This window comes from Silene latifolia, unplaced genomic scaffold (assembly GCF_048544455.1).
Source record: "Silene latifolia isolate original U9 population unplaced genomic scaffold, ASM4854445v1 scaffold_124, whole genome shotgun sequence".
Taxonomy (NCBI): Eukaryota; Viridiplantae; Streptophyta; class Magnoliopsida; order Caryophyllales; family Caryophyllaceae; genus Silene; species Silene latifolia.
The window spans coordinates 954,169-973,376 of NW_027413129.1; the positions used below are offsets into that span (position 1 = coordinate 954,169).

At 38.6% G+C, this 19,208-nt stretch overlaps 1 non-coding gene across 1 annotated transcript; it reads left to right on the forward strand.

The window, feature by feature from the left end:
* The first annotated feature begins 18,850 nt into the window (after positions 1-18,850).
* On the forward strand, positions 18,851-18,957 carry LOC141637658 (small nucleolar RNA R71). Its single transcript, XR_012541843.1, has one exon. It is a non-coding gene; the product is annotated as a small nucleolar RNA R71 (small nucleolar RNA).
* The last annotated feature ends 251 nt before the right edge of the window (positions 18,958-19,208 follow it).

Sequence of the window (19,208 nt, forward strand, 5' to 3'; positions counted from 1 at the left end):
TAATTTCTTATTATTCACGTGTAATACTTCCGTGGTTTGATCTAAGATGGCTGCTTTGCCATAAATCATTTCATTAAAAAGGAAATACAGGTATTATCCTTTATTGAAAATGCAAAACCGTCTATATCGAGTACGGAAATAGAAAATAATGTTCTTAGATAAACTGGGTACATAGTAAAGTTATATATAAAAATAACTCAAAACCACTAGGGAGTTGGATTACGTATGTTCCCTTCGAGACTGCAGCAACTCGTGCTCCATTCCCGACTCGGAGGTCCACATCACCCTTTTCGAGAGGTATGATGTTCTTTAGGTCCTGTAAATAATCACACAGATGAGAGCCACAACCAGTATCAAGTACCCAAGTTCCAAAACTTGCATGTTTTATCTCAATCATATGAATATAAGATGACACACCAACAGGAATGACGCGGCCTACTTTTATGTCCTCACGGTACACGGGACAGTTCCTCCTCCAATGTCCAGACTTGTGACAATGGTGGCACTCTATGTCACCGCCCTTGCTCTTTGCCTTGCCCTGTGAGCCACTAGTCTCACCAGGCCCACTCTTACCGTTTCCTGGCTTTTTAAACTTTAGCTTACCTACAGTTAGGTCGCCTGGAGCTTTGCCCTTACCTTTACCCTTGTTGGAAATCGTGAGAACATCCTGCTTCATGCTCCCACTCAATTTCATATCCTTCTCGGTCTGTACGAGAAGGGAGTGTAGCTCATGAGGACTCTTTTTCAACTCATTCATGTAGTAGTTCGCCCTGAAAAGGGAAAAACCATCATGAAGAGAATGAAGCATTCGGTCAATGACAATGCTCTCACTGATTTTGCAATTAAGTGCCTCCAATTTCTCGACATTCTCAATCATGTTAAGAATGTGTGGGCTAACCGGTTGGCCCTTTTGGAGTTCGCATCAAAGAAGCGCGGGTATGCTCATAAGTAACGATTCTCGGTGCCTTTGAGAATTCGTTAGTGAGCGTGGTGAAAATCTTGTTTGCACCTTGGGCAATGAAGCGTCTCTGCAAATTGGTTTCCATTGCAAAGATGAGTACGTTCTTTATCGCACCCGCTTCCATAACGAAATCACTATAAGCGAGTGACTCGTTGACTCCTGCATTGGGGCCTGGGTTGACCGGTATTGGCTCGATTAAGTACCGAGCTTACCGTCGCAATGGCAAAGCATTCCGTAGTCCGCCTCCCGATCCGCAAAGTTGGACCCGTCATTTTTGACGTGTGAACCGATTCATGTTGTCCATAAAAACTTTCAGCCAGGACGCGCGATCAAGTGTGGCACTTGGCATTGGGATTTCGTTATTTCCAGCCATTTGTTGTAACAGTAAAATTAACGTGTTCTACACTGCGAAAAGAAAATTGAATAATAAGCCTATGCATCGATTTGATTTTTAAGTCTAATGCAATATTGTTATAACGCGAAGACTCATGCATTTATACAATTGACCTTCCTCAAGAATTATATAAATGATCCCAAGACTCAATTTCTGTAAATTGATAAGCCCACCTCTTGGCTAATTCTACCTTTAGAATTCTTGGTCGATAAATTTCTGTAAATTCTATCTTTAGTCCATTATAATCACGAGAAACTCTTCGGACTATAATGTTGAGATAAACTAAGTCAACACAAACTACTTACCCAACGTAGAAGGGGTCATATTATGCCTACCGACGAAGAAGAGATTCATAGTTGTTTGCCCTTATAAAGACTAATCTCAATTTCCGTTTTAGAGGAATATCCTCATCAACTTTATTTTAATTCATTTTAAGTGAACTAATATCTAGCATGCGTGAATGAATAAACTAAGGTGATGGCTTAATAAGTATGTGACATCTGTATGTCCATGAAAACTAACATACAATCTATATGAGTCAATTTTCATGCATTTTAGTAGTAGGTGGTTTGGTTTAGGCGGAATATGATGCATTAACTAGCATGTGAATGAAAAACAATAAGAATAGTAAAATGTAAAAACAATAATAGAGTCCTAGTGTGGCCTATCCTATCAAAATGAACATAAATACAAGTTTGGAATCCATCCTTGGACCCGAGAAGCTTGTCTTGATGTTCCATCTTGATCCATGTAGCGGGAGTGAGCTCCAACCTCCATCTTTAGTCTTCTTTGAAATTACAATAAATAAAATTACATAATAAACCTATTTATTACTCCCTCCATTCAACTCCACACTACCACTTTCTTTTTTCACGTTTGTCAACGCGTCTTTTACGCGCTAAATATCATTAGCTACGTATTTGCAAAAAATATAAAAGTTAGATATTGTTAATGCACTCGTAACGACGAATAAAACAAGATCCCACATGAATATATTTTCACTTATGTATTGGGAGAAAATTGAAATTGAATGTTTAACTATGAATAGTGTACAAAATAGATAATGGTAGTGTGGAGTTGAATGGAGGGAGTACATTCTAATTTCAAAAACCCAAAACTAAAGAAATAAAAAAGGAGATTCGAGATCTCATAATTACATAAAAATTATGTTTCCTTCATTACGAAAACATAATTTGACTAAGGCCACACTAAGTATTACAAATTACAACCGATTGCAAAAATACGTAAATTAAACCATTCAAACGATTCATTCAACTAAATAAAATGCATCAACTAAAAAAAATTAAACATGCAAGACATAATTCTTTAATTATGTAGATTAATTTTATCCAAACCACCCATTTAAATTATCAAATTAAGTGACAATTTCTCAATTAATCACATTAATTTCAATCTTAATTCATATTAAACTTGTAATATGAATTTAATCCGTCAAAATTTTAAACTGCTTTAAAATGATTAGGTATCCATGAATTATGAACCGCTTCACAATAATTAATTGGCCACAACAAACCAAAAAAAAAAAAATTTCTTTAAAATTTATCTCGGTAAAAACCGAAACAACCCAAAGAAAACTTTTCTCGATTTTACAGCTAAAACCGAAAAAAAAAAAAAAAAAAATTTTTTTTTTTTTAAATCTGTCCAACACGTGAACAGTAACAGAAACCAAAAAAAAAAATTTTTTTTACTTTTCTCTCGGCTGGATAGACAAAACAACAAAAACAGCCCGTTTTTATTTTTCTTTCTTCTTGCGGTTTTTCTGTAAAACCATAACAAAACAAAAAAAATTTTTTTTTTTTTTGTTCTGGCCACTGTGAACAGTAACCACGTAACAGTAACAGGAAAAAAAAATTCTTTTCTCGGATGCTTTTCAAATCGGCATAAACAAAAACAGCCGTAAAAAACTTTAATCGGTTTTTCAGGAGAAACCGAAAGGAAAAAACAGAAATTTTTTTTTTTTAAAGTACTATTCAAGCGTGAACAGTATCGGAAACGAAAAAAAAAAAAATTCCACGGCTCAAAAAAAAAAACCAGCCGATTACCTTTTTTTGTTCGCAAACCCTAATTATTGTTTACAAACAATTTTATGAAAATCATCAAAATTAAAATTCGTGGCCTTGGCTCTGATACCACTTGTGGGATTTATCTGTATGCATCCCTTTAAATTTAAGGACTATAACGAATTATAATGATGATAACTAGTCATAAAATGAATTGCATAAACAAAATCGTAAAGGATTAAGAAATAACCTTCGGTCCTAGCTTTTATGGCCTATGAACAATATCGCAATGATATTCTCCTATCAGGTGCACCCAAGACGATATGAGAAATGCCCTTTGATTTTGCTAGAATCGATCCAAAAATTAACTGATTAATTTTAGGTTTTTGTGTTTTTTTTCTGATGAGATGGAGGCAAGAATGGGTAGAAAAATTAGGTTAAAAAATTCTATCCCTCATCACCCTATCAAACCGAGTATATAGATGATTAGGGTAGATTTTCTTGTTTTATTTTCCGGCCCATAACCACCGAAATAATAAGGATTAAAATCCTTATTTTCGATTATTCCAAAAATGTATAAAATGTGTAAATTGTCATCTAGTGAGCATCGAACCCATGACCTCTTGGTTTGAGTACCATCACTATTACCACTATGACACATTCATCTTGTTGATATTAAATATAACCGATTACATTTAATTACGAATTAACAGATTAATTCGTCCAAGCTAACATTACATACATTTAATTAAATATAACTTATTATATTCAATTTAAGAATTGACAGTTAATTCGTCTCAACTAATATTATTTAATCTTCATTAAATAATTGTCTCATCAACACATTGACTAACTGTTTAGTCATATAAGGCATCAATGTGATTATATTTCTATAATCACATCTCTCAAACACATCCTATAGGTGTGACCTTTAGGGACCAGTTGATCACCGCCATCTGTATGATAATAACGTCAAACTTTCTAGCAAGCCAACCGTTATTAGGTAATCGTTAATCAACTGATTAAAATACGAAGTATACCCTTGTGAACCTGTAAGAGACTTACAAATGTTATCACACTAATTTGTGGAGGACACAAGCTCCAACAAAAACAAGTTAGCCCCGATCGGGGCATGGCCACCCCGATCGGGGTCGTGGATATCCGGCTATTTTTCCTTTAATTCCTCATTAATCCATCAAAGTATCCTATGCTCCGTCATTAAGCCTCTTTAATCACCCGAGTTATAGCATCATTTGGCATCCTAAGCTTCCCAATTGACTTGGTATTTGGACTTTCTTTTGGGCTTGACGTTCATTTCTTTATTTTGTATCAACCCATGCTCACATTCTTCATGCTCGGAACTCCTTTACTCGGTCTTCTCCAAAATGCCCTTCCTTTTGCATGTCTTGCATTGTTTGATTTAGCCTCGTGTCCTTTTTAGTGCTTGCACATATGACGGGAAAAATCTATGAAAGCTTTATTTCCTACAAAATATAATAAAAGCAAGCAAAGAAACTAGAACATGGAATTAGCTCACAAATACACTAATAAAAGTGTGAGATTCAATCAAAACCGAGCTAAAATAAGGGGTAAAATCCTATATAAAATGGACACATCAACACCCCCCCCCCCAAGCTAAACTCTCGCTTGTCCCCAAGCAAGAGACCACATCATATCAATTGCAATATCCTAAAACAACCTAAAACAAGCTAAAGCATAATGATTCAAAACCCGAAACAACACGGGCATAAGGAATAATGCAAAAACATGGATGAGATTTACACGACGACGTAGCATGAATGACCATGTATGAACATTTCGGCCCTTACACGATCTTTTTGACTTTGGACTCTCATGATTCACTCAATACTCGTCATATGTAAAAGAATGTTTATGTGAGTAGCGCTCACCTATCCTCGACTCATGAGAGTGTGCCCACAATCTAATATGGTAGTCATTTTAAATCACAAGTAAAAAACAATCAAAATGCAAGCGTGTAAAAGAAGCCAAATGTGTAGAAGAAGGTAATTTTGAAATGGGTAAGAAAGGGGAACATATTAATTATGGTTATGTGGAGCTAAGTTGATACCGTCGTTTAGTACCAAAAATAAATACCTAAAACAACTAACAGAAGCTAGTGGAAGTAGGGTCGATCTCCACAGGGAGACGGTCACTATCTATTCGTTAATTCAGTCTGTCTAAGGTCACAAGATGGGGGGTTTGAGTTGAATAAACTAAATTAATAAAATTAAGGGTTGAGAGAGAGAGAGAGAGAGAGAGAGAGAGAGAGAGAGAGAGAGAGAGAGAGAGAGAGAGAGAGAGAGAGAGAGAGAGAGAGAGATGCCAGGATGTCGGGTTACCATGGTATTACGCAAATCAGCTAGAGATGAGATCAGTCAGTCTGATGTGAGAAGGGTAAAGGAAAGGTCCTTCCGGTCCGCTATCCGCCCTAAAATACTACTAGCTTAGCTTCCGCCCTCACTAGTGTAGTCTATTGCTCATAACAGTTCTATTCATTCCAATCTTCCGATCTAGGTCTGAACTCAACCAAATTAACTAATTCAGTTGCATGCATTCAACCAAACGATTATAATTATATTGTTAATGAAACAATTCTCACATTAAATCTCCTAAACCAACTATCGTATCATTGCTCTACTACCATGACCACCTTAATCCTAGCATTCAAGAAATTAGCTATGCATAATGAGAACGAGAGCGAAAGATAAAGTAGAAATGAACATAATAAAGAGATAAACAAGGGAGAAAAAGGATAAAAGAGAAAGAGAGAGTTACAGAGAATGAGATCCGGAAAAGTATAGAGCAAAAGTCACGTTCAACAGTAAGAAAGGTAAAAGTGATATATGAAGTGATACCTAAACCTAATCATGTCTCTCCTATTTATAGGAGAGACAATTATTAAACCTAAAATACGAAATCAAGCTAAAAAGCCCGTGTCCATAGCAAGTTAGTCGATCGAGCACTTTCATAACACTCGATCGAACAAATCCAAGCTAAAACCTCTCGATCGAGGACTTTAGTTACTCGATCGAACACTATCAAAAAGAGGCTATTCGATCAAAGACAATAGGTACTCGATCGAACAAGATAGTACACGATCGAGTACTTTCCAGCGCATAATTCCTGCTTCGCGCACTGAATTTCAAATGGCCGCCATTTCTTCGTTACTTGGGAAAATATAGTGTTTCCGGTGGCGTTGGAAACCTAAGAAGATAAGCTTTCATTTCCAATTCGAATCACTTGAAAATCAGTTGTAGAACGCGAGATATGATCTTCAAAGTAGGCACTAGCAATTTGGAGCTCTTCCTTTGTCCGCCTAGCTACCTTACTACTATGCGCATCTCAAAATAGTAGTCTCCAAGCTCCGACTCAACTCATCTCCTAAATACATGCATAGGGACATGTATTAAGCTTGATTCCGCTCCTCTCCGGTGCATACCTGCAAATAATACAAGACAAACCAAAGTAGACAATTCGGGGGACATTTGTAGCTAAACACTACTAAATATGCATAGAAATGGGTGCAAATATGGTACAAAAAGTCTATATAAAATGCACGAATCATAAGTCAAGCTAGCAACAACCAAATGAAAGGATGCTCAATCCCAAAACTAAGCCCGAAAATTCCAATGCAAACCATAAGAAAACTCTCCAAAAGATGATAATAAAACATGAGAATTTTCTTAATTCTACTTCTTCCTCTTTTTCTCAATACAATTCATGCTTCTTCTTTTTTTTTCTTTTTCATTCATTTTTCCATTCCTTTTTTGTTTCACATCTTTTATTTTTTTTCTTTCATCATTTTTTTTCATTTCATTTCTTTTTTTTCTTTTTTCACTTCTTTCTTTCATTAATCAATTCCGGAAAATAGCAAATCCGGCATAACCAAGCTCACAAACACCAAAAATTAAGCATATCCCAAATGAGCACCCTAACACCAAAGACATAGCTACTAGCTTAAAAAGGTAGGCAAGTTTAAAATGTAGCTAGATAAGATGTAAACAAATCATTTGTTATCAAAAAACCCTACAGAGATAAAATAACTGCGTAAAGAGAGAAAGCGCGTTTGCCCTAGATTTCCGTGCCTATGGCTAGGAAATCAAACCTTCAAAGACAGCGGGAGATGACTTTACGTGGACAGAGCATCTCTGCAAACAAAACTAATACGTCCAACATCGAATCTGGAGAGGAGACTTTAGCAATAACAGATGAAAACCCTAGTGGCAGACGGTCTGGTCCAGATGGTGAAGAAGGAGGAAGGATGGAGAGTATTCATGAGATGGTGAGAATACCAGAGCTAATAGTAGAAACTGAAAGTGAGGAAGAGTCAGAAAATGATGAGGAGGATACAATAGTGAAGGAAACTCAGGAGCAGATGACACAGGAAGAAGATGAGGCTAAAATAGAAGATGATGAAATGCTTCAAATACAACCAGAGGATATGGAGGAGCAAATAGAATATTAGAGTCGGGCGGTGTTATGCTTTATACTAGGAGCCAATCCACCATGGGAGGTGATTGAGGGGTTCTGGTCCGGTTACAACTTGTCGTCAAAAGCTAACAACCAAAACAATATTTATAACTTCACAAACTACTCTTAGTAAAGAGGTACGTGAAGGTCGGATCCCAAGGGACAGGTATTGATGTAGGATTCTCAATTATAAATAGCTATGTCTTAGGGTGTCACAATTTGCGTTGAGGTGATGTGTAATCTAAACTAATCAACAAAATGAAAACAAAGCAGGAAATCAAACCTTCAAAGACAGCGGGAGATGACTTTACGTGGACAGAGCATCTCTGCAAACAAAACTAATACGTCCAACATCGAATCTGGAGAGGAGACTTTAGCAATAATGAGATGAAAACCCTAGTGGCGGACGGTCTGGTCCAGATGGTGAAGAAGGAGGAAGGATGGAGAGTATTCATGAGATGGTGAGAATACCAGAGCTAATAGTAGAAAGCGAAAGTGAGGAAGAGTCGAGAAAATGATGAGGAGGATACAATAGTGAAGGAAACTCGGGGAGCAGATGACACGGGGAAGAAGATGAGGCTAAAATAGAAGATGATGAAATGCTTCAAATACAACCAGAGGATATGGAGGAGCAAATAGAATATTAGAGTCGGGCGGTGTTATGCTTTATACTAGGAGCCAATCCACCATGGGAGGTGATTGAGGGGTTCTGGTCCGGTTACAACTTGTCGTCAAAAGCTAACAACCAAAACAATATTTATAACTTCACAAACTACTCTTAGTAAAGAGGTACGTGAAGGTCGGATCCCAAGGGACAGGTATTGATGTAGGATTCTCAATTATAAATAGCTATGTCTTAGGGTGTCACAATTTGCGTTGAGGTGATGTGTAATCTAAACTAATCAACAAAATGAAAACAAAGCAAGGGGATTAAAAAGGGTTTGTAAACAATTGATTAAAAGCACTAAGGTGTCATGGGTTCATAGGGGATTCATAGGAGTTGATCATACAAACATGTTCTCAACTAGATGCAAACACTTCTTGTTGTGATGAGATCGAGTTAGTGTATATCTTACAATCCCTAAGAAGGTTTGGGTCCCGGAGCCGAGTCGTCTAGACTGTACAACACCTACAAGTCGACTTAATCCTTCCCATTCAACTTTATGCATGGTCTAATGAGGCTCGAGTTGGTTTATATCTTACAAGCCTCATTGAAGAGATAAGAGATGGGTAAAAAATGCAAGGATTCATAGGCTCGCATTTTATCAAACATAACATGTGCATAAGTTGAAATCACAACAAGCAAGCAAATTAATTATGAAAATATATTAGATTAAGCATGAATCAATCCCCATGTTTGTTTCCCCTAATTCCCCATTAACCCTAGCTAAAGAACTACTCACTCATGATCAAGTTTAGCATGCTAATAAGGTTGTCAATTATACTAACAAAGAAAATTATGATGAATAAATGAAAGTAATTAACAATAATTAAACAAGGGTAAAGAGGAATTATACCTATGAAGATGATTCCAAATAATAAAGCAAAGAATAATAGAAGTACTTGATGATTGATGGAAGATTGTCAATCTCCCAAATAAACCTAAATAATCTTCTAAATTACCCAAATAAATGGAAGAACAATAGAGAAATTAAGGAAAGATTAAGATGTGATTAATATTGAGAAATGTATTATAACTAAATTAAGACTAAATTAAGAGAGTATTAAGATGAGATTAAGAGAGCATAAGAGTTGATTAAGGATTGATGCTAATGTAGGTAGTACAAATGGGTATTTATACTAAAGATTAGGTACAAGGATTAGGGTTACTACGAGCTTAAATGAGTATTAAGACCCTAAGAAAAGTTGAGGAAATGATACTCCCGAGGGAAATGAGTGGATCCTCCTTGCTAGTCCTGCCTCGATCCGCTCGTCCCGGTTCTGCCTTGTGATCTGATTCGATCCTGGAGGAGATGCTCGGATCCTTGCTGCACAGTCCACTCGTCCTGGGAATAAGCCACTCGGATCCTTGCAGTTTGGCACGCTTGGATCGTGCTCGGGCCGCTCGGATCCCTGGGCAGGGTGCTTCTCTTCTTTAGCTCCTTAACAATCCGCAAGGATCGTGTTGGGGATGCAAGGATCTTTTCATCATTGCCCATTTCACTTTATTTATCTACGTAGGCCTCTAGTGTTGGTCTTCTCTTTAATTCTTGGTCATTAGGTGCGATCCATTTAGCTCCATTTCGCCTCATAAATGCAAGGTTAGCAATCCTTTCCTACCAAGGAGACAAAACCTCAAAGAATATGCAAAATGGGAAACTAAAGATAGTAAATGACCCAAATATGTGCTATAAAGCATAGGAACGAGGTTAACTCGGGGACTAAATGTGCTCAAATATGAGTTACATCAAACATCCCCAAACCGAACCTTTGCTCATCCCGAGTAAAGAGGTGACTAAAACTAGGGCCTTTATTTAAACTAGCCTACTAATATCACCGATATGAGACAATTAACGAATCTCACTCCGCCCCTTCAACTCACAACAAGACAACCATGAGGTAGGATGCCTTCTTACAAGGCAATGTGGGGCTTGCCAAAATGGCGATACATCCAAGCATTAAGCACACAAAAGCAAGTAATGGATTCATCTACAAAAATAAATAGCCACTTTCCTCATCTAAGTGGCGGAAATTATCTAAAAGGGAAACAATCTAAGGGTACACACTCCATTATAGATATGGTTTCTTCAAGCTACTAAGCCTAGGAGGATACCAATAAATCACCTCCAAGTTGTGTCAAGCTAGGGTACCTTTGTCCTTAATCGTTAAATGCTTTCATCAAGAGTAGTCTCCCTACGGTGTTAGAAATACTGGAGGATCGCGGAATTCCCCTTCTTGCCTAGACAAGAAGAAGGGTCGTCCCTTCTCCACCATGCATAAAAGTGGGTTCAATGGATAAAGGGATCAATGTATTTTGAGTTTTCATGTGGGAGTTTGCTTTTGATGTTTTTGTTATTGCCCCCAATTTCTTGTGGCATTTGACATTTGAGAACAATTTCTTTTTGCCATTTCTTGATGTTTGGCATTTGATGCTTGATAATTTTAACTTTTTGCATTTTTGAACATTTTTAAAGTCACCCTAATTTGTAAGGAGGGTGCTTATATTTGAAGCACATGAGTCTATTTTTTCTCCTCTTTTCATTGATGCATTTTGCAAACTTTTTGATTTTTCATTTCAATGCTATAGATGTGGAAGATGGTTGCATGGCTTCAAAGGTCACCTTGGAATAAACGGTAGCCAAGGAGTTATCACACCATAAGGTACTCTTGACTAGGCCTTAATCTATGGGTCAAAGGATACTAGCATGACACATCCTAGGGTGTTTTAGAAGCATTCTAATGAGCAAAGTCTCAAGAAGAAAAAGTATGTACAAGGGCCTTATATACACTTGTCAAGTTTCCCAAATAGATGTTTTCACAAAAATTTTCCTAAAATGCAACTATATGCCATGATGCAACTAACATTTATACAACCTAATGCATATGCTTCTATCAACTAGTATGCCATATAAGCTAAATGCAACTCCTAAAATCATATTAGTTCATACCGCATTAATCAAAATAAAGCCACATAGTCATTAACATAGAGAGAAAAAATGAGATTGGAAAGATCATACCATGCGGTCTTCATAATCCTCATGCCTCGGATGTGGCGTAGTCGATCAATGTGATAGGAGGATAAACAAACAAACAAGTATATACAAAATATACAATTCTACACTATAAAGGAAATGAACATGTTTTTGGGTTTTTTCAATTTTTCAAATTTTTATGGTCTTTGTTTTTTTGTGAAATAAAAGAACATATTTTTGTATTTTTCAAAAAATTTCAATTTTTATAATTTTTGATTTAAAAGTCAAGTTAGAATTTTCCATCCCCACACTAGTATGGGCATTGTCCTCAATGGCCAATACGATAGGAAATTATGGAAGCTAAATGAGAATGCATGATTTCTACACTAATATGCAAGCTACTTGACATATATACAAGTGATGCATTCTAAACTACACTGTATGATGCATGATTTTATTGGTTGGAGAGCTAATTTGGATTAACTCCCAATACTTGTGTTTGAACTTCCCCAAACCAAGTAAGAAACTATTTCTAGTGTAAAAGTAGGGAAGTTCATGCACAAGTATGCAATGCATGAAACTAATTGTCATTTTGGATTTTCAAAGGTGGGAACAAAATGAGACACCTTAATGGAACCGAGGTGGGAGTCTTTGAGTGTTGCTAGGAGTCTAGGACTCAAAACCAATGATCAAGATTAAAAATTTGTAAACAAGAGATATAAGCAAAGCTAGAGGAGGTGTAGGAAACTTACAATGGAATCCTCCATAAAGCTTGTCAATCCTCAATTGTCGCTCATTCCGACATCCTCATCACTATCATTACTTTTATCACCATCTTCCTCAATATCATCATCATCATCATCTACCTCCACTGACCCAGAGGTTTCACCATCTTCATCATCACTTGAATTTTGTTCTTCTTCTTGGCAAGAGTCACTACCTTCCCCGTTCTCAACAACAACAATCTCCTTCCCCCTAGCAACTCTACTATCCATGGTGGCATCTCTAGAAGCACTTGGGAAGAATACCTCCCTATCAGCCTAATTAGGCAAGGGACATGATGGATCAAGTAGTCCTTGCCTAGCTAAATGTAGGAGGGGCGGATATTGAGCACGGTAAGCATTGACCCGATCTTCATGAGCTTCCTTATGCATATGTTGCATTAGTTGGGTCAAGTAGTCATTGCCTACCATGACATTTGTGCCACTTGGTGTGAATTCTCGGTAGGCAAATGGATATGGTGGAGTCACAATGGAGGAGGAGGAGGAGGGCTTGGCATTTGATTCCCTATGTTGTTTCATAATCACTTCGGCTTCATCGGAGACGGGTAATAGGTAGTTTGACTACAAACGGCGATGCGGCATATTTTGTTAGGCAAGATGAAGGACTTAGCTTCCTTAATGAGCCACTCATACTTGTTGTCAAGATTGTCATTCTTGACCCAATGGAACTTGTTGATCATAGTAGCCAAATCAAGGAGGTTGTTCCCTTTAACCGATTTATATGTTTTATCTTTGTTGAAATCTCGGTTAAAATGCTTGGCTAACCTCGTCACTAAGCCTCCATTCACAATAAAAGTCGCTCCATCTTTTCCATTATCAATTTCAAGCTACCGATCAAGTAAAAGTTAAAGGATGCTGTATTCTTTGGTGAACTTTCCATTGATATTCATGGTAGATTCAAGGTAGACAAAATCGAGCTTGGTAAAGTGGTTGGTGCCTTCTCTTGCAATTAAAGTGTTGCCCACAAACTTGTGCCATACCCTTATGCCTGGATGGTGAACATAAAGAACATGGCACTCCCGGAAAGAGCCAAATTTTCGCCCGGTAATCGCTTTCCAAAGGGGTGCGGCATCATATTTCAAAGGCTTCTTCACATAATGATAATGTTCTAAAAGACCAAACACTTCACCAAATTCACTCAAAGTCATTCGTCTATCCTTATTCTCAAGACGGAATTCAACATATTTCCGAGTCTCTACCTTAGTCGCCATCAAGGAGCTTACAAACTCCATGGTCAATGAAGGGTAGGTTAATTCTTCCATTTCAAAGAGGGTAAGCAACCTCATAGACTCGAAAAATTTCCTAGTTCTCTCAAGCACACCCAACTTTTCTAAGGCATCTTGACATACGAACTTGGTAGGCAAAATAGTCTTCCTAGTAAGGGATAAAAATGCTTTCCTATGAGAATCGGTTAAGAAAGTTACCTTCGGAAAATCTTGCAATTGTTCAATAACCGGAGTAGGTGTAGCTTCCTCAATAGGAGTTGCAATTTCTTGAATTTCCACCCTTGGTTCTACCACTACCAAAGCCTTTGAGGCAAGATCTTGTTGCCTTTTGGATAAATTTGAGGTTTTTGGTGCCTTGTTTCCGCCTTTTGTTCTTGCCATGTTGTTCTCCTTGTCAAATTTGTATCAACATATCAATATTGTGCTTGAATGCTCCTTGTTTCCTCAAGCTTCAATCAATTCCCAATCAATTTTAGGATTTTTGAATTTGTACCCAAACCCTAGAAAATTGATTTAATTAGTGAGGATTTTGATGTTTGGATGGTCTTTTGTTGATAAAGGAGTAGTTTAATCTTGATTTGAGGAAGTTTTGTTTTGATTTTGGTGAATTTAGTTGAGGAATTTATGTTTTTGAATGAGGGGAATAAGGGTTTTTGAGGGAGAAAGGGTGTGTGTTTGTGTTTATAAAAGATAGAAATGAATTGGGGAAGGAGGAAGTTACCCGTGTTTTTTTTAAGTAGCAGCTCGGGACGCTCGGCTTCAAGGAGGGACGCGCGGATCCTCAGGCAGTACCTGCTGCAATTTCGAACCCGTGCTAGGACGCGCGGATTCTGCTCAAGACGAGTAAATTTCTGCTGGGGACGCTCGACTTCTCCTGGGGACGCTCGGATTTATACACAGCGTGAACTTTAAATTTTTTAGCATGTCAGGACGTGCAGATCCTTGCCAAGACGAGCGGCTTCATGTCTGGTACGGGCGTCTTGTCTATGATCTGTGTAGATTTCGTAACAGACCCCTTCTTCAATTCCAGCATTCCCAAAAACCCGCGTCCTAAGGTCAGGACGCTCGGATGCTCCTCTGGGACGCCCGGATTGTCAGTAGCTCGAGCAGATTTCCTCTTGGAATGCTCGGATTCTTCTCTACACCCACGAGCTCAGTTCTGCCCGTGGGGATCTCCTTTCCTCGTATCATCCTTTCTTCATTTCCTTTGTTCAACATTGTGGGTGCGCTACAAAGGCTCGATTTGCCTAGGCATTTGTTATCCCCACACTAGATCAAACACTACACATCAAAACACTTTAAAATACCTCCCTCACTTTCTCTCATGTCGAAAATCTTGATCAAAGTATGAAATTGTAAATCCAAAAATGACAAAAATGTAATAAAGGAAATAAAATGCTAGTTAAAGGGTTAGAATATTTACAAATGGTCGTTTAGGGAGGACTCCACCAAACTCTCATTCTTGAATGAGATGTCAAGGAGGCAAAGCCAAGGTGTTGTTGATGTTGCTCAACACCTTGTAGAAGTAATCAAAGGCTTGTTCATTTTCATTATAGAGATCTTGTATAGATCTTTGCACATTGTGTTCTTCATGGTGGTGACCCGAGTCAAGATGATGACTAGGATCAACAAAGCCTTGGTCCAAGGTCATAGCATTGCCAATGTAGGGATTGACTAATCCTTCAAATTCGTCATCCCATAGACCATAAACTTCACTAGCTTGTTCCCCAATGGTATCATGAGTTGACAAGAGAAACTCTCCTTCTTTGTTGTCATGGCCAATGAGGCCTTCTTCCTTACTTGTCATGATTGGTGGTGAGCTATTCAAGCTCTCATTGTTGAAATTTCCTTGCTCTCCGGATAGAGCAACTTGAGGGTTATCCATTTTCTTCTTCCATATGGGTGGTGTTTCTTTACCCATATCTTGATCCTTGCATTGAGATGCTAACTTCTTCCTATCACTTTCTTGGCTATAATGGTCGATCTTGAAACATGGCTCATGTAGTCGGGGAGCTCTTATTATTTTGTCAAGATTAAAAGTGATTGTCTCATCCCCCACTTCAAGTGTGAGCTCTCCATGTTTCACATCAATTACTGCTCCCGCGGTATGCAAGAAAGGTCTTTCTAAAATGATAGGAATGATGGAATCCTCCTCCATGTCTACAATGACAAAGTCTACCGGGATGAAGAATTTGCCAATTCTCACGAGCACATCCTCCCATACCCCTAAGGGTGTCTTTGTTGATCGATCCGCCATTTGAAGTGTAATGTTGGTGCATTTGAGTTCTCCCATTCCTAGCCTCTTGCACACCGAGTATGGCATGACACTTACACTTGCTCCAAGGTCACATAATGCTTTGTTGATTGTAGTGTCGCCAATGGTGCATGGAATAGAGAAACTTCCCGGATCTTGGAGTTTTGGAGGGGAACTTCCTTGTAGAATAGCAGTACTCACTTTGGTAAAGGCAATAGTGTAACACCCCCATACTCCAAGTGCCTTACCAGAACCACTCAGGTATAAGGATACTACCATCTCGGTTACCCGAGGCAATGATAATCATAAGACAATAAAGAAACATACTTTATTAAATAACCTTAAGTGATTACATAACAAACCAACTGTAAGCAAAATACAACTGTTCTCAAACTATAAACCAACTGAATGGAAGTGCCTTAACAAACACAGCGGAAGACTAAAGACTCTGATATGTGATGACTCCATCCCCGGCTAGATCCCACGCGTATCCAAGATATACCTGTCAAGCAACTGCTCACCACCCACGAATGGATCACCACAGTTTTTAAAACATTTAAACGGGGTCAGTACTAATCACACAATTCCAATGTATATATCAACAATAAGACATACAGACAGCTTAGCTGTCACGCACACACACAACCACACCAATTCCAATCCTCTCAATCACCGATCGTCCCTTTGGACCAGCCCGCCGATGGGGGATCGCAGCCGTACCCACCAAATCCCCGCTCCACATAGTGAGCGATAACCCTGTCCATTAATGTGCACATCCCTTCTGTGGCGGGTTCCACAGAAGGCGAAACTAGGGCGTGAAGCCACTCCCGCAAGTGACCCCACTCAGCCGAGGCCACGCCTCACGAACCATAGACAACGATCACAACCACAATCACAATACAATTACTATATCAAACAACCAAACACAACACATCAACCAATATCCCATTATGGGACTAATACTAAGTAGGAAATCCTACCTGGTATGCACACAATCAGACGGTCTCTACTGCTGAATCAAAAAGCTTCCTCTATGAACTCTCCTCCTATCATACAACACATAAAGGCTACCAAATCACATACTACACATAAAACCCCCAAATCCCCTAATTAGGGTTTAACCAAAATAAAGGAAAGACAACAAAAAGGGTACATAGATCTTACCCTTGACGCAAGGAACTCAACGGTATGAACGACGATAGGAACTGACCCTCCAAACTCCGGGAATTGCTAATTATGCGATTAGGATGAAGAACTTGCTTGCTTTCTCTCTTAAACAGTAATTTAGGTTTTGCAAAAGTGATTTAGAATAATTACGACAAAGCTTATATACCTCAATCGCGTAATTAACAAAACCCGAGAAAACTCCTCCGTAAAACTGGCTACTCGATCGAGTACCCAAGATACTCGATCGAGTACCCCCCTACTCGATCGAGAATCCCAGCTACTCGATCGAGTACCCAACAGGTCAGAAACTTTTCTAAAACGCAACTTACCCCTACTCGACAGAGTAAGGCCTACTCGATAGAGTACCCTAAGACTCATAAATACGGAGTATTACAGTCTTCCCTCCTTAAAAAGAACTTCGTCCCCGAAGTTCAACCCATAACTAAAAACAAACATACTAACTCGGTTAAGACGTAACAAAGCTACTAAGGACTCAAAACAAAACCCCAACTTACAAAATATGAAACCATGAACTCTTAACACCAACTCTACCAACTATTCCTACCTCCACACCTCGCTCACGATGTCGTATCAACTACATCATAAACTCTCCCGACACTAACTCCATACATAACCAACTACGTAAACATCCAACGGAATGTTACATTCTACCACCCTTAAAAGGAACTTCGTCCTCGAAGTTTACTCATACACATAGATTTCTTCTTGGTAAGAATGTCTTTCATGTACTTTGCATAGGCCGGAACATGATTGATCAATTCCGTAAATGGGATTGAGACTTCTAAGTTCTTCACAATTTCCATGAACTTTCCAAGTTGCTCATCAAACTTAGGCTTAGCTTGACGACTTGGGAATAGAAGTCTAATCACAATAGGCTCTTTCTCCTTAGCCTTCTCTTCATTCTTCTTCTTTGAAACTTCATTGGTGGTGGGTTCTTCTCCCTTAGAGTTCTCCACAACTCTTTGCTTGTCACTAGCATCCACAACATCTTCATCAATTGGCTTCTTCGGCCCCTCATATCTTGTACCACTCCTCAAATGGATGGCGCTCACCGTCTCATGTCTTGGAGGATTACTTTGAGGTGGTAATTGCCCCTTTTGTCTTTGAGAGCTAGAAGATGCTAATTGAGACATTTGGGTATCCAACATCTTGGTGTGGGCTAGTATGTTGTTGATGGTGATGTCTTTGGCTTGGCTATCTTTTTGCATTTGGGTGAAAAATTCTTGTTGGTTCTTTTGCATTTGGAGGAACGCTTTTTGAACATCAAAGCTTTGGTCATTGGTTTGATTGTATGAAGGTTGATTTTGATAACTTTGGCTTTGATTGTAAAAGGGTCTTTGAGCTTGATTTCTCATTGGAGGTGGGGTGTATGTTGGTTGAGGATTTTGAACATTTTGGCTCTTGTATGAAAGATTTGGATGGAATTTGGTATTCTCATTGTAATAGTTGGAATAAGGGTGCCACTCTTGTATGCTTGGAAAGCATTAACTTGTTCACTTGTTCCCCTATATTCACTTTGCTCATGTCCCGAAGTTCCACAACTCTCACATACTCCACTTGGAATTGAGGATGATGCCACCATAGTATTAACATGTTGTTTGGGTGATTTGGAAGCTTCATCAAGCTTAGCCATGGCCTTCTCAAACTTCAAATTGATGGTGTCAATATGAGCACTTAGTTGAGCACCCAATTGTATGATGGAATCTACCTCATGCTTTACTCCTCTAGTGGCCTTTCGAGGCCTACTATATTAGGAATTATGAACCGCCATCTCTTCGATTTTGTCCCATGTTTGATTTTCATCAACTTCGGTAAACATCCCATTGGATCCCATATTGAGGATATTGCGGGAATCTTCATATAGATCGTTCCAAAATTGTTGTACAAGGAACCACTCACTAAGCCCATGGTGTGGACAAGAACGACAAGTGTCCTTAAATCTCTCCCATACTTCATACAATGATTCTCCATCTCTTTGCTTGAACCCGGTGATTTGGGCTCTCAACATATTGGTTTTCTCCCGAGGATATAATTTCTTGTAAAAGGCAAGTGCTAGCTTCTTCCGTGAGTCAATACCAAGGGTGGCCTTGTCTAGGCTCTTCAAGCATTGCTTTGCGGTACTGATCAAAGAAAAAGGAAATAATACCCATCGGATTTGGTCTTGAGAAACTCCGGTTTGAGAAATCGCATCACAATAGTCACAAAAAGTCTACATGTGGGAATGAGGGTCTTCACTAGGCATCCCTCCAAATTGTCTTC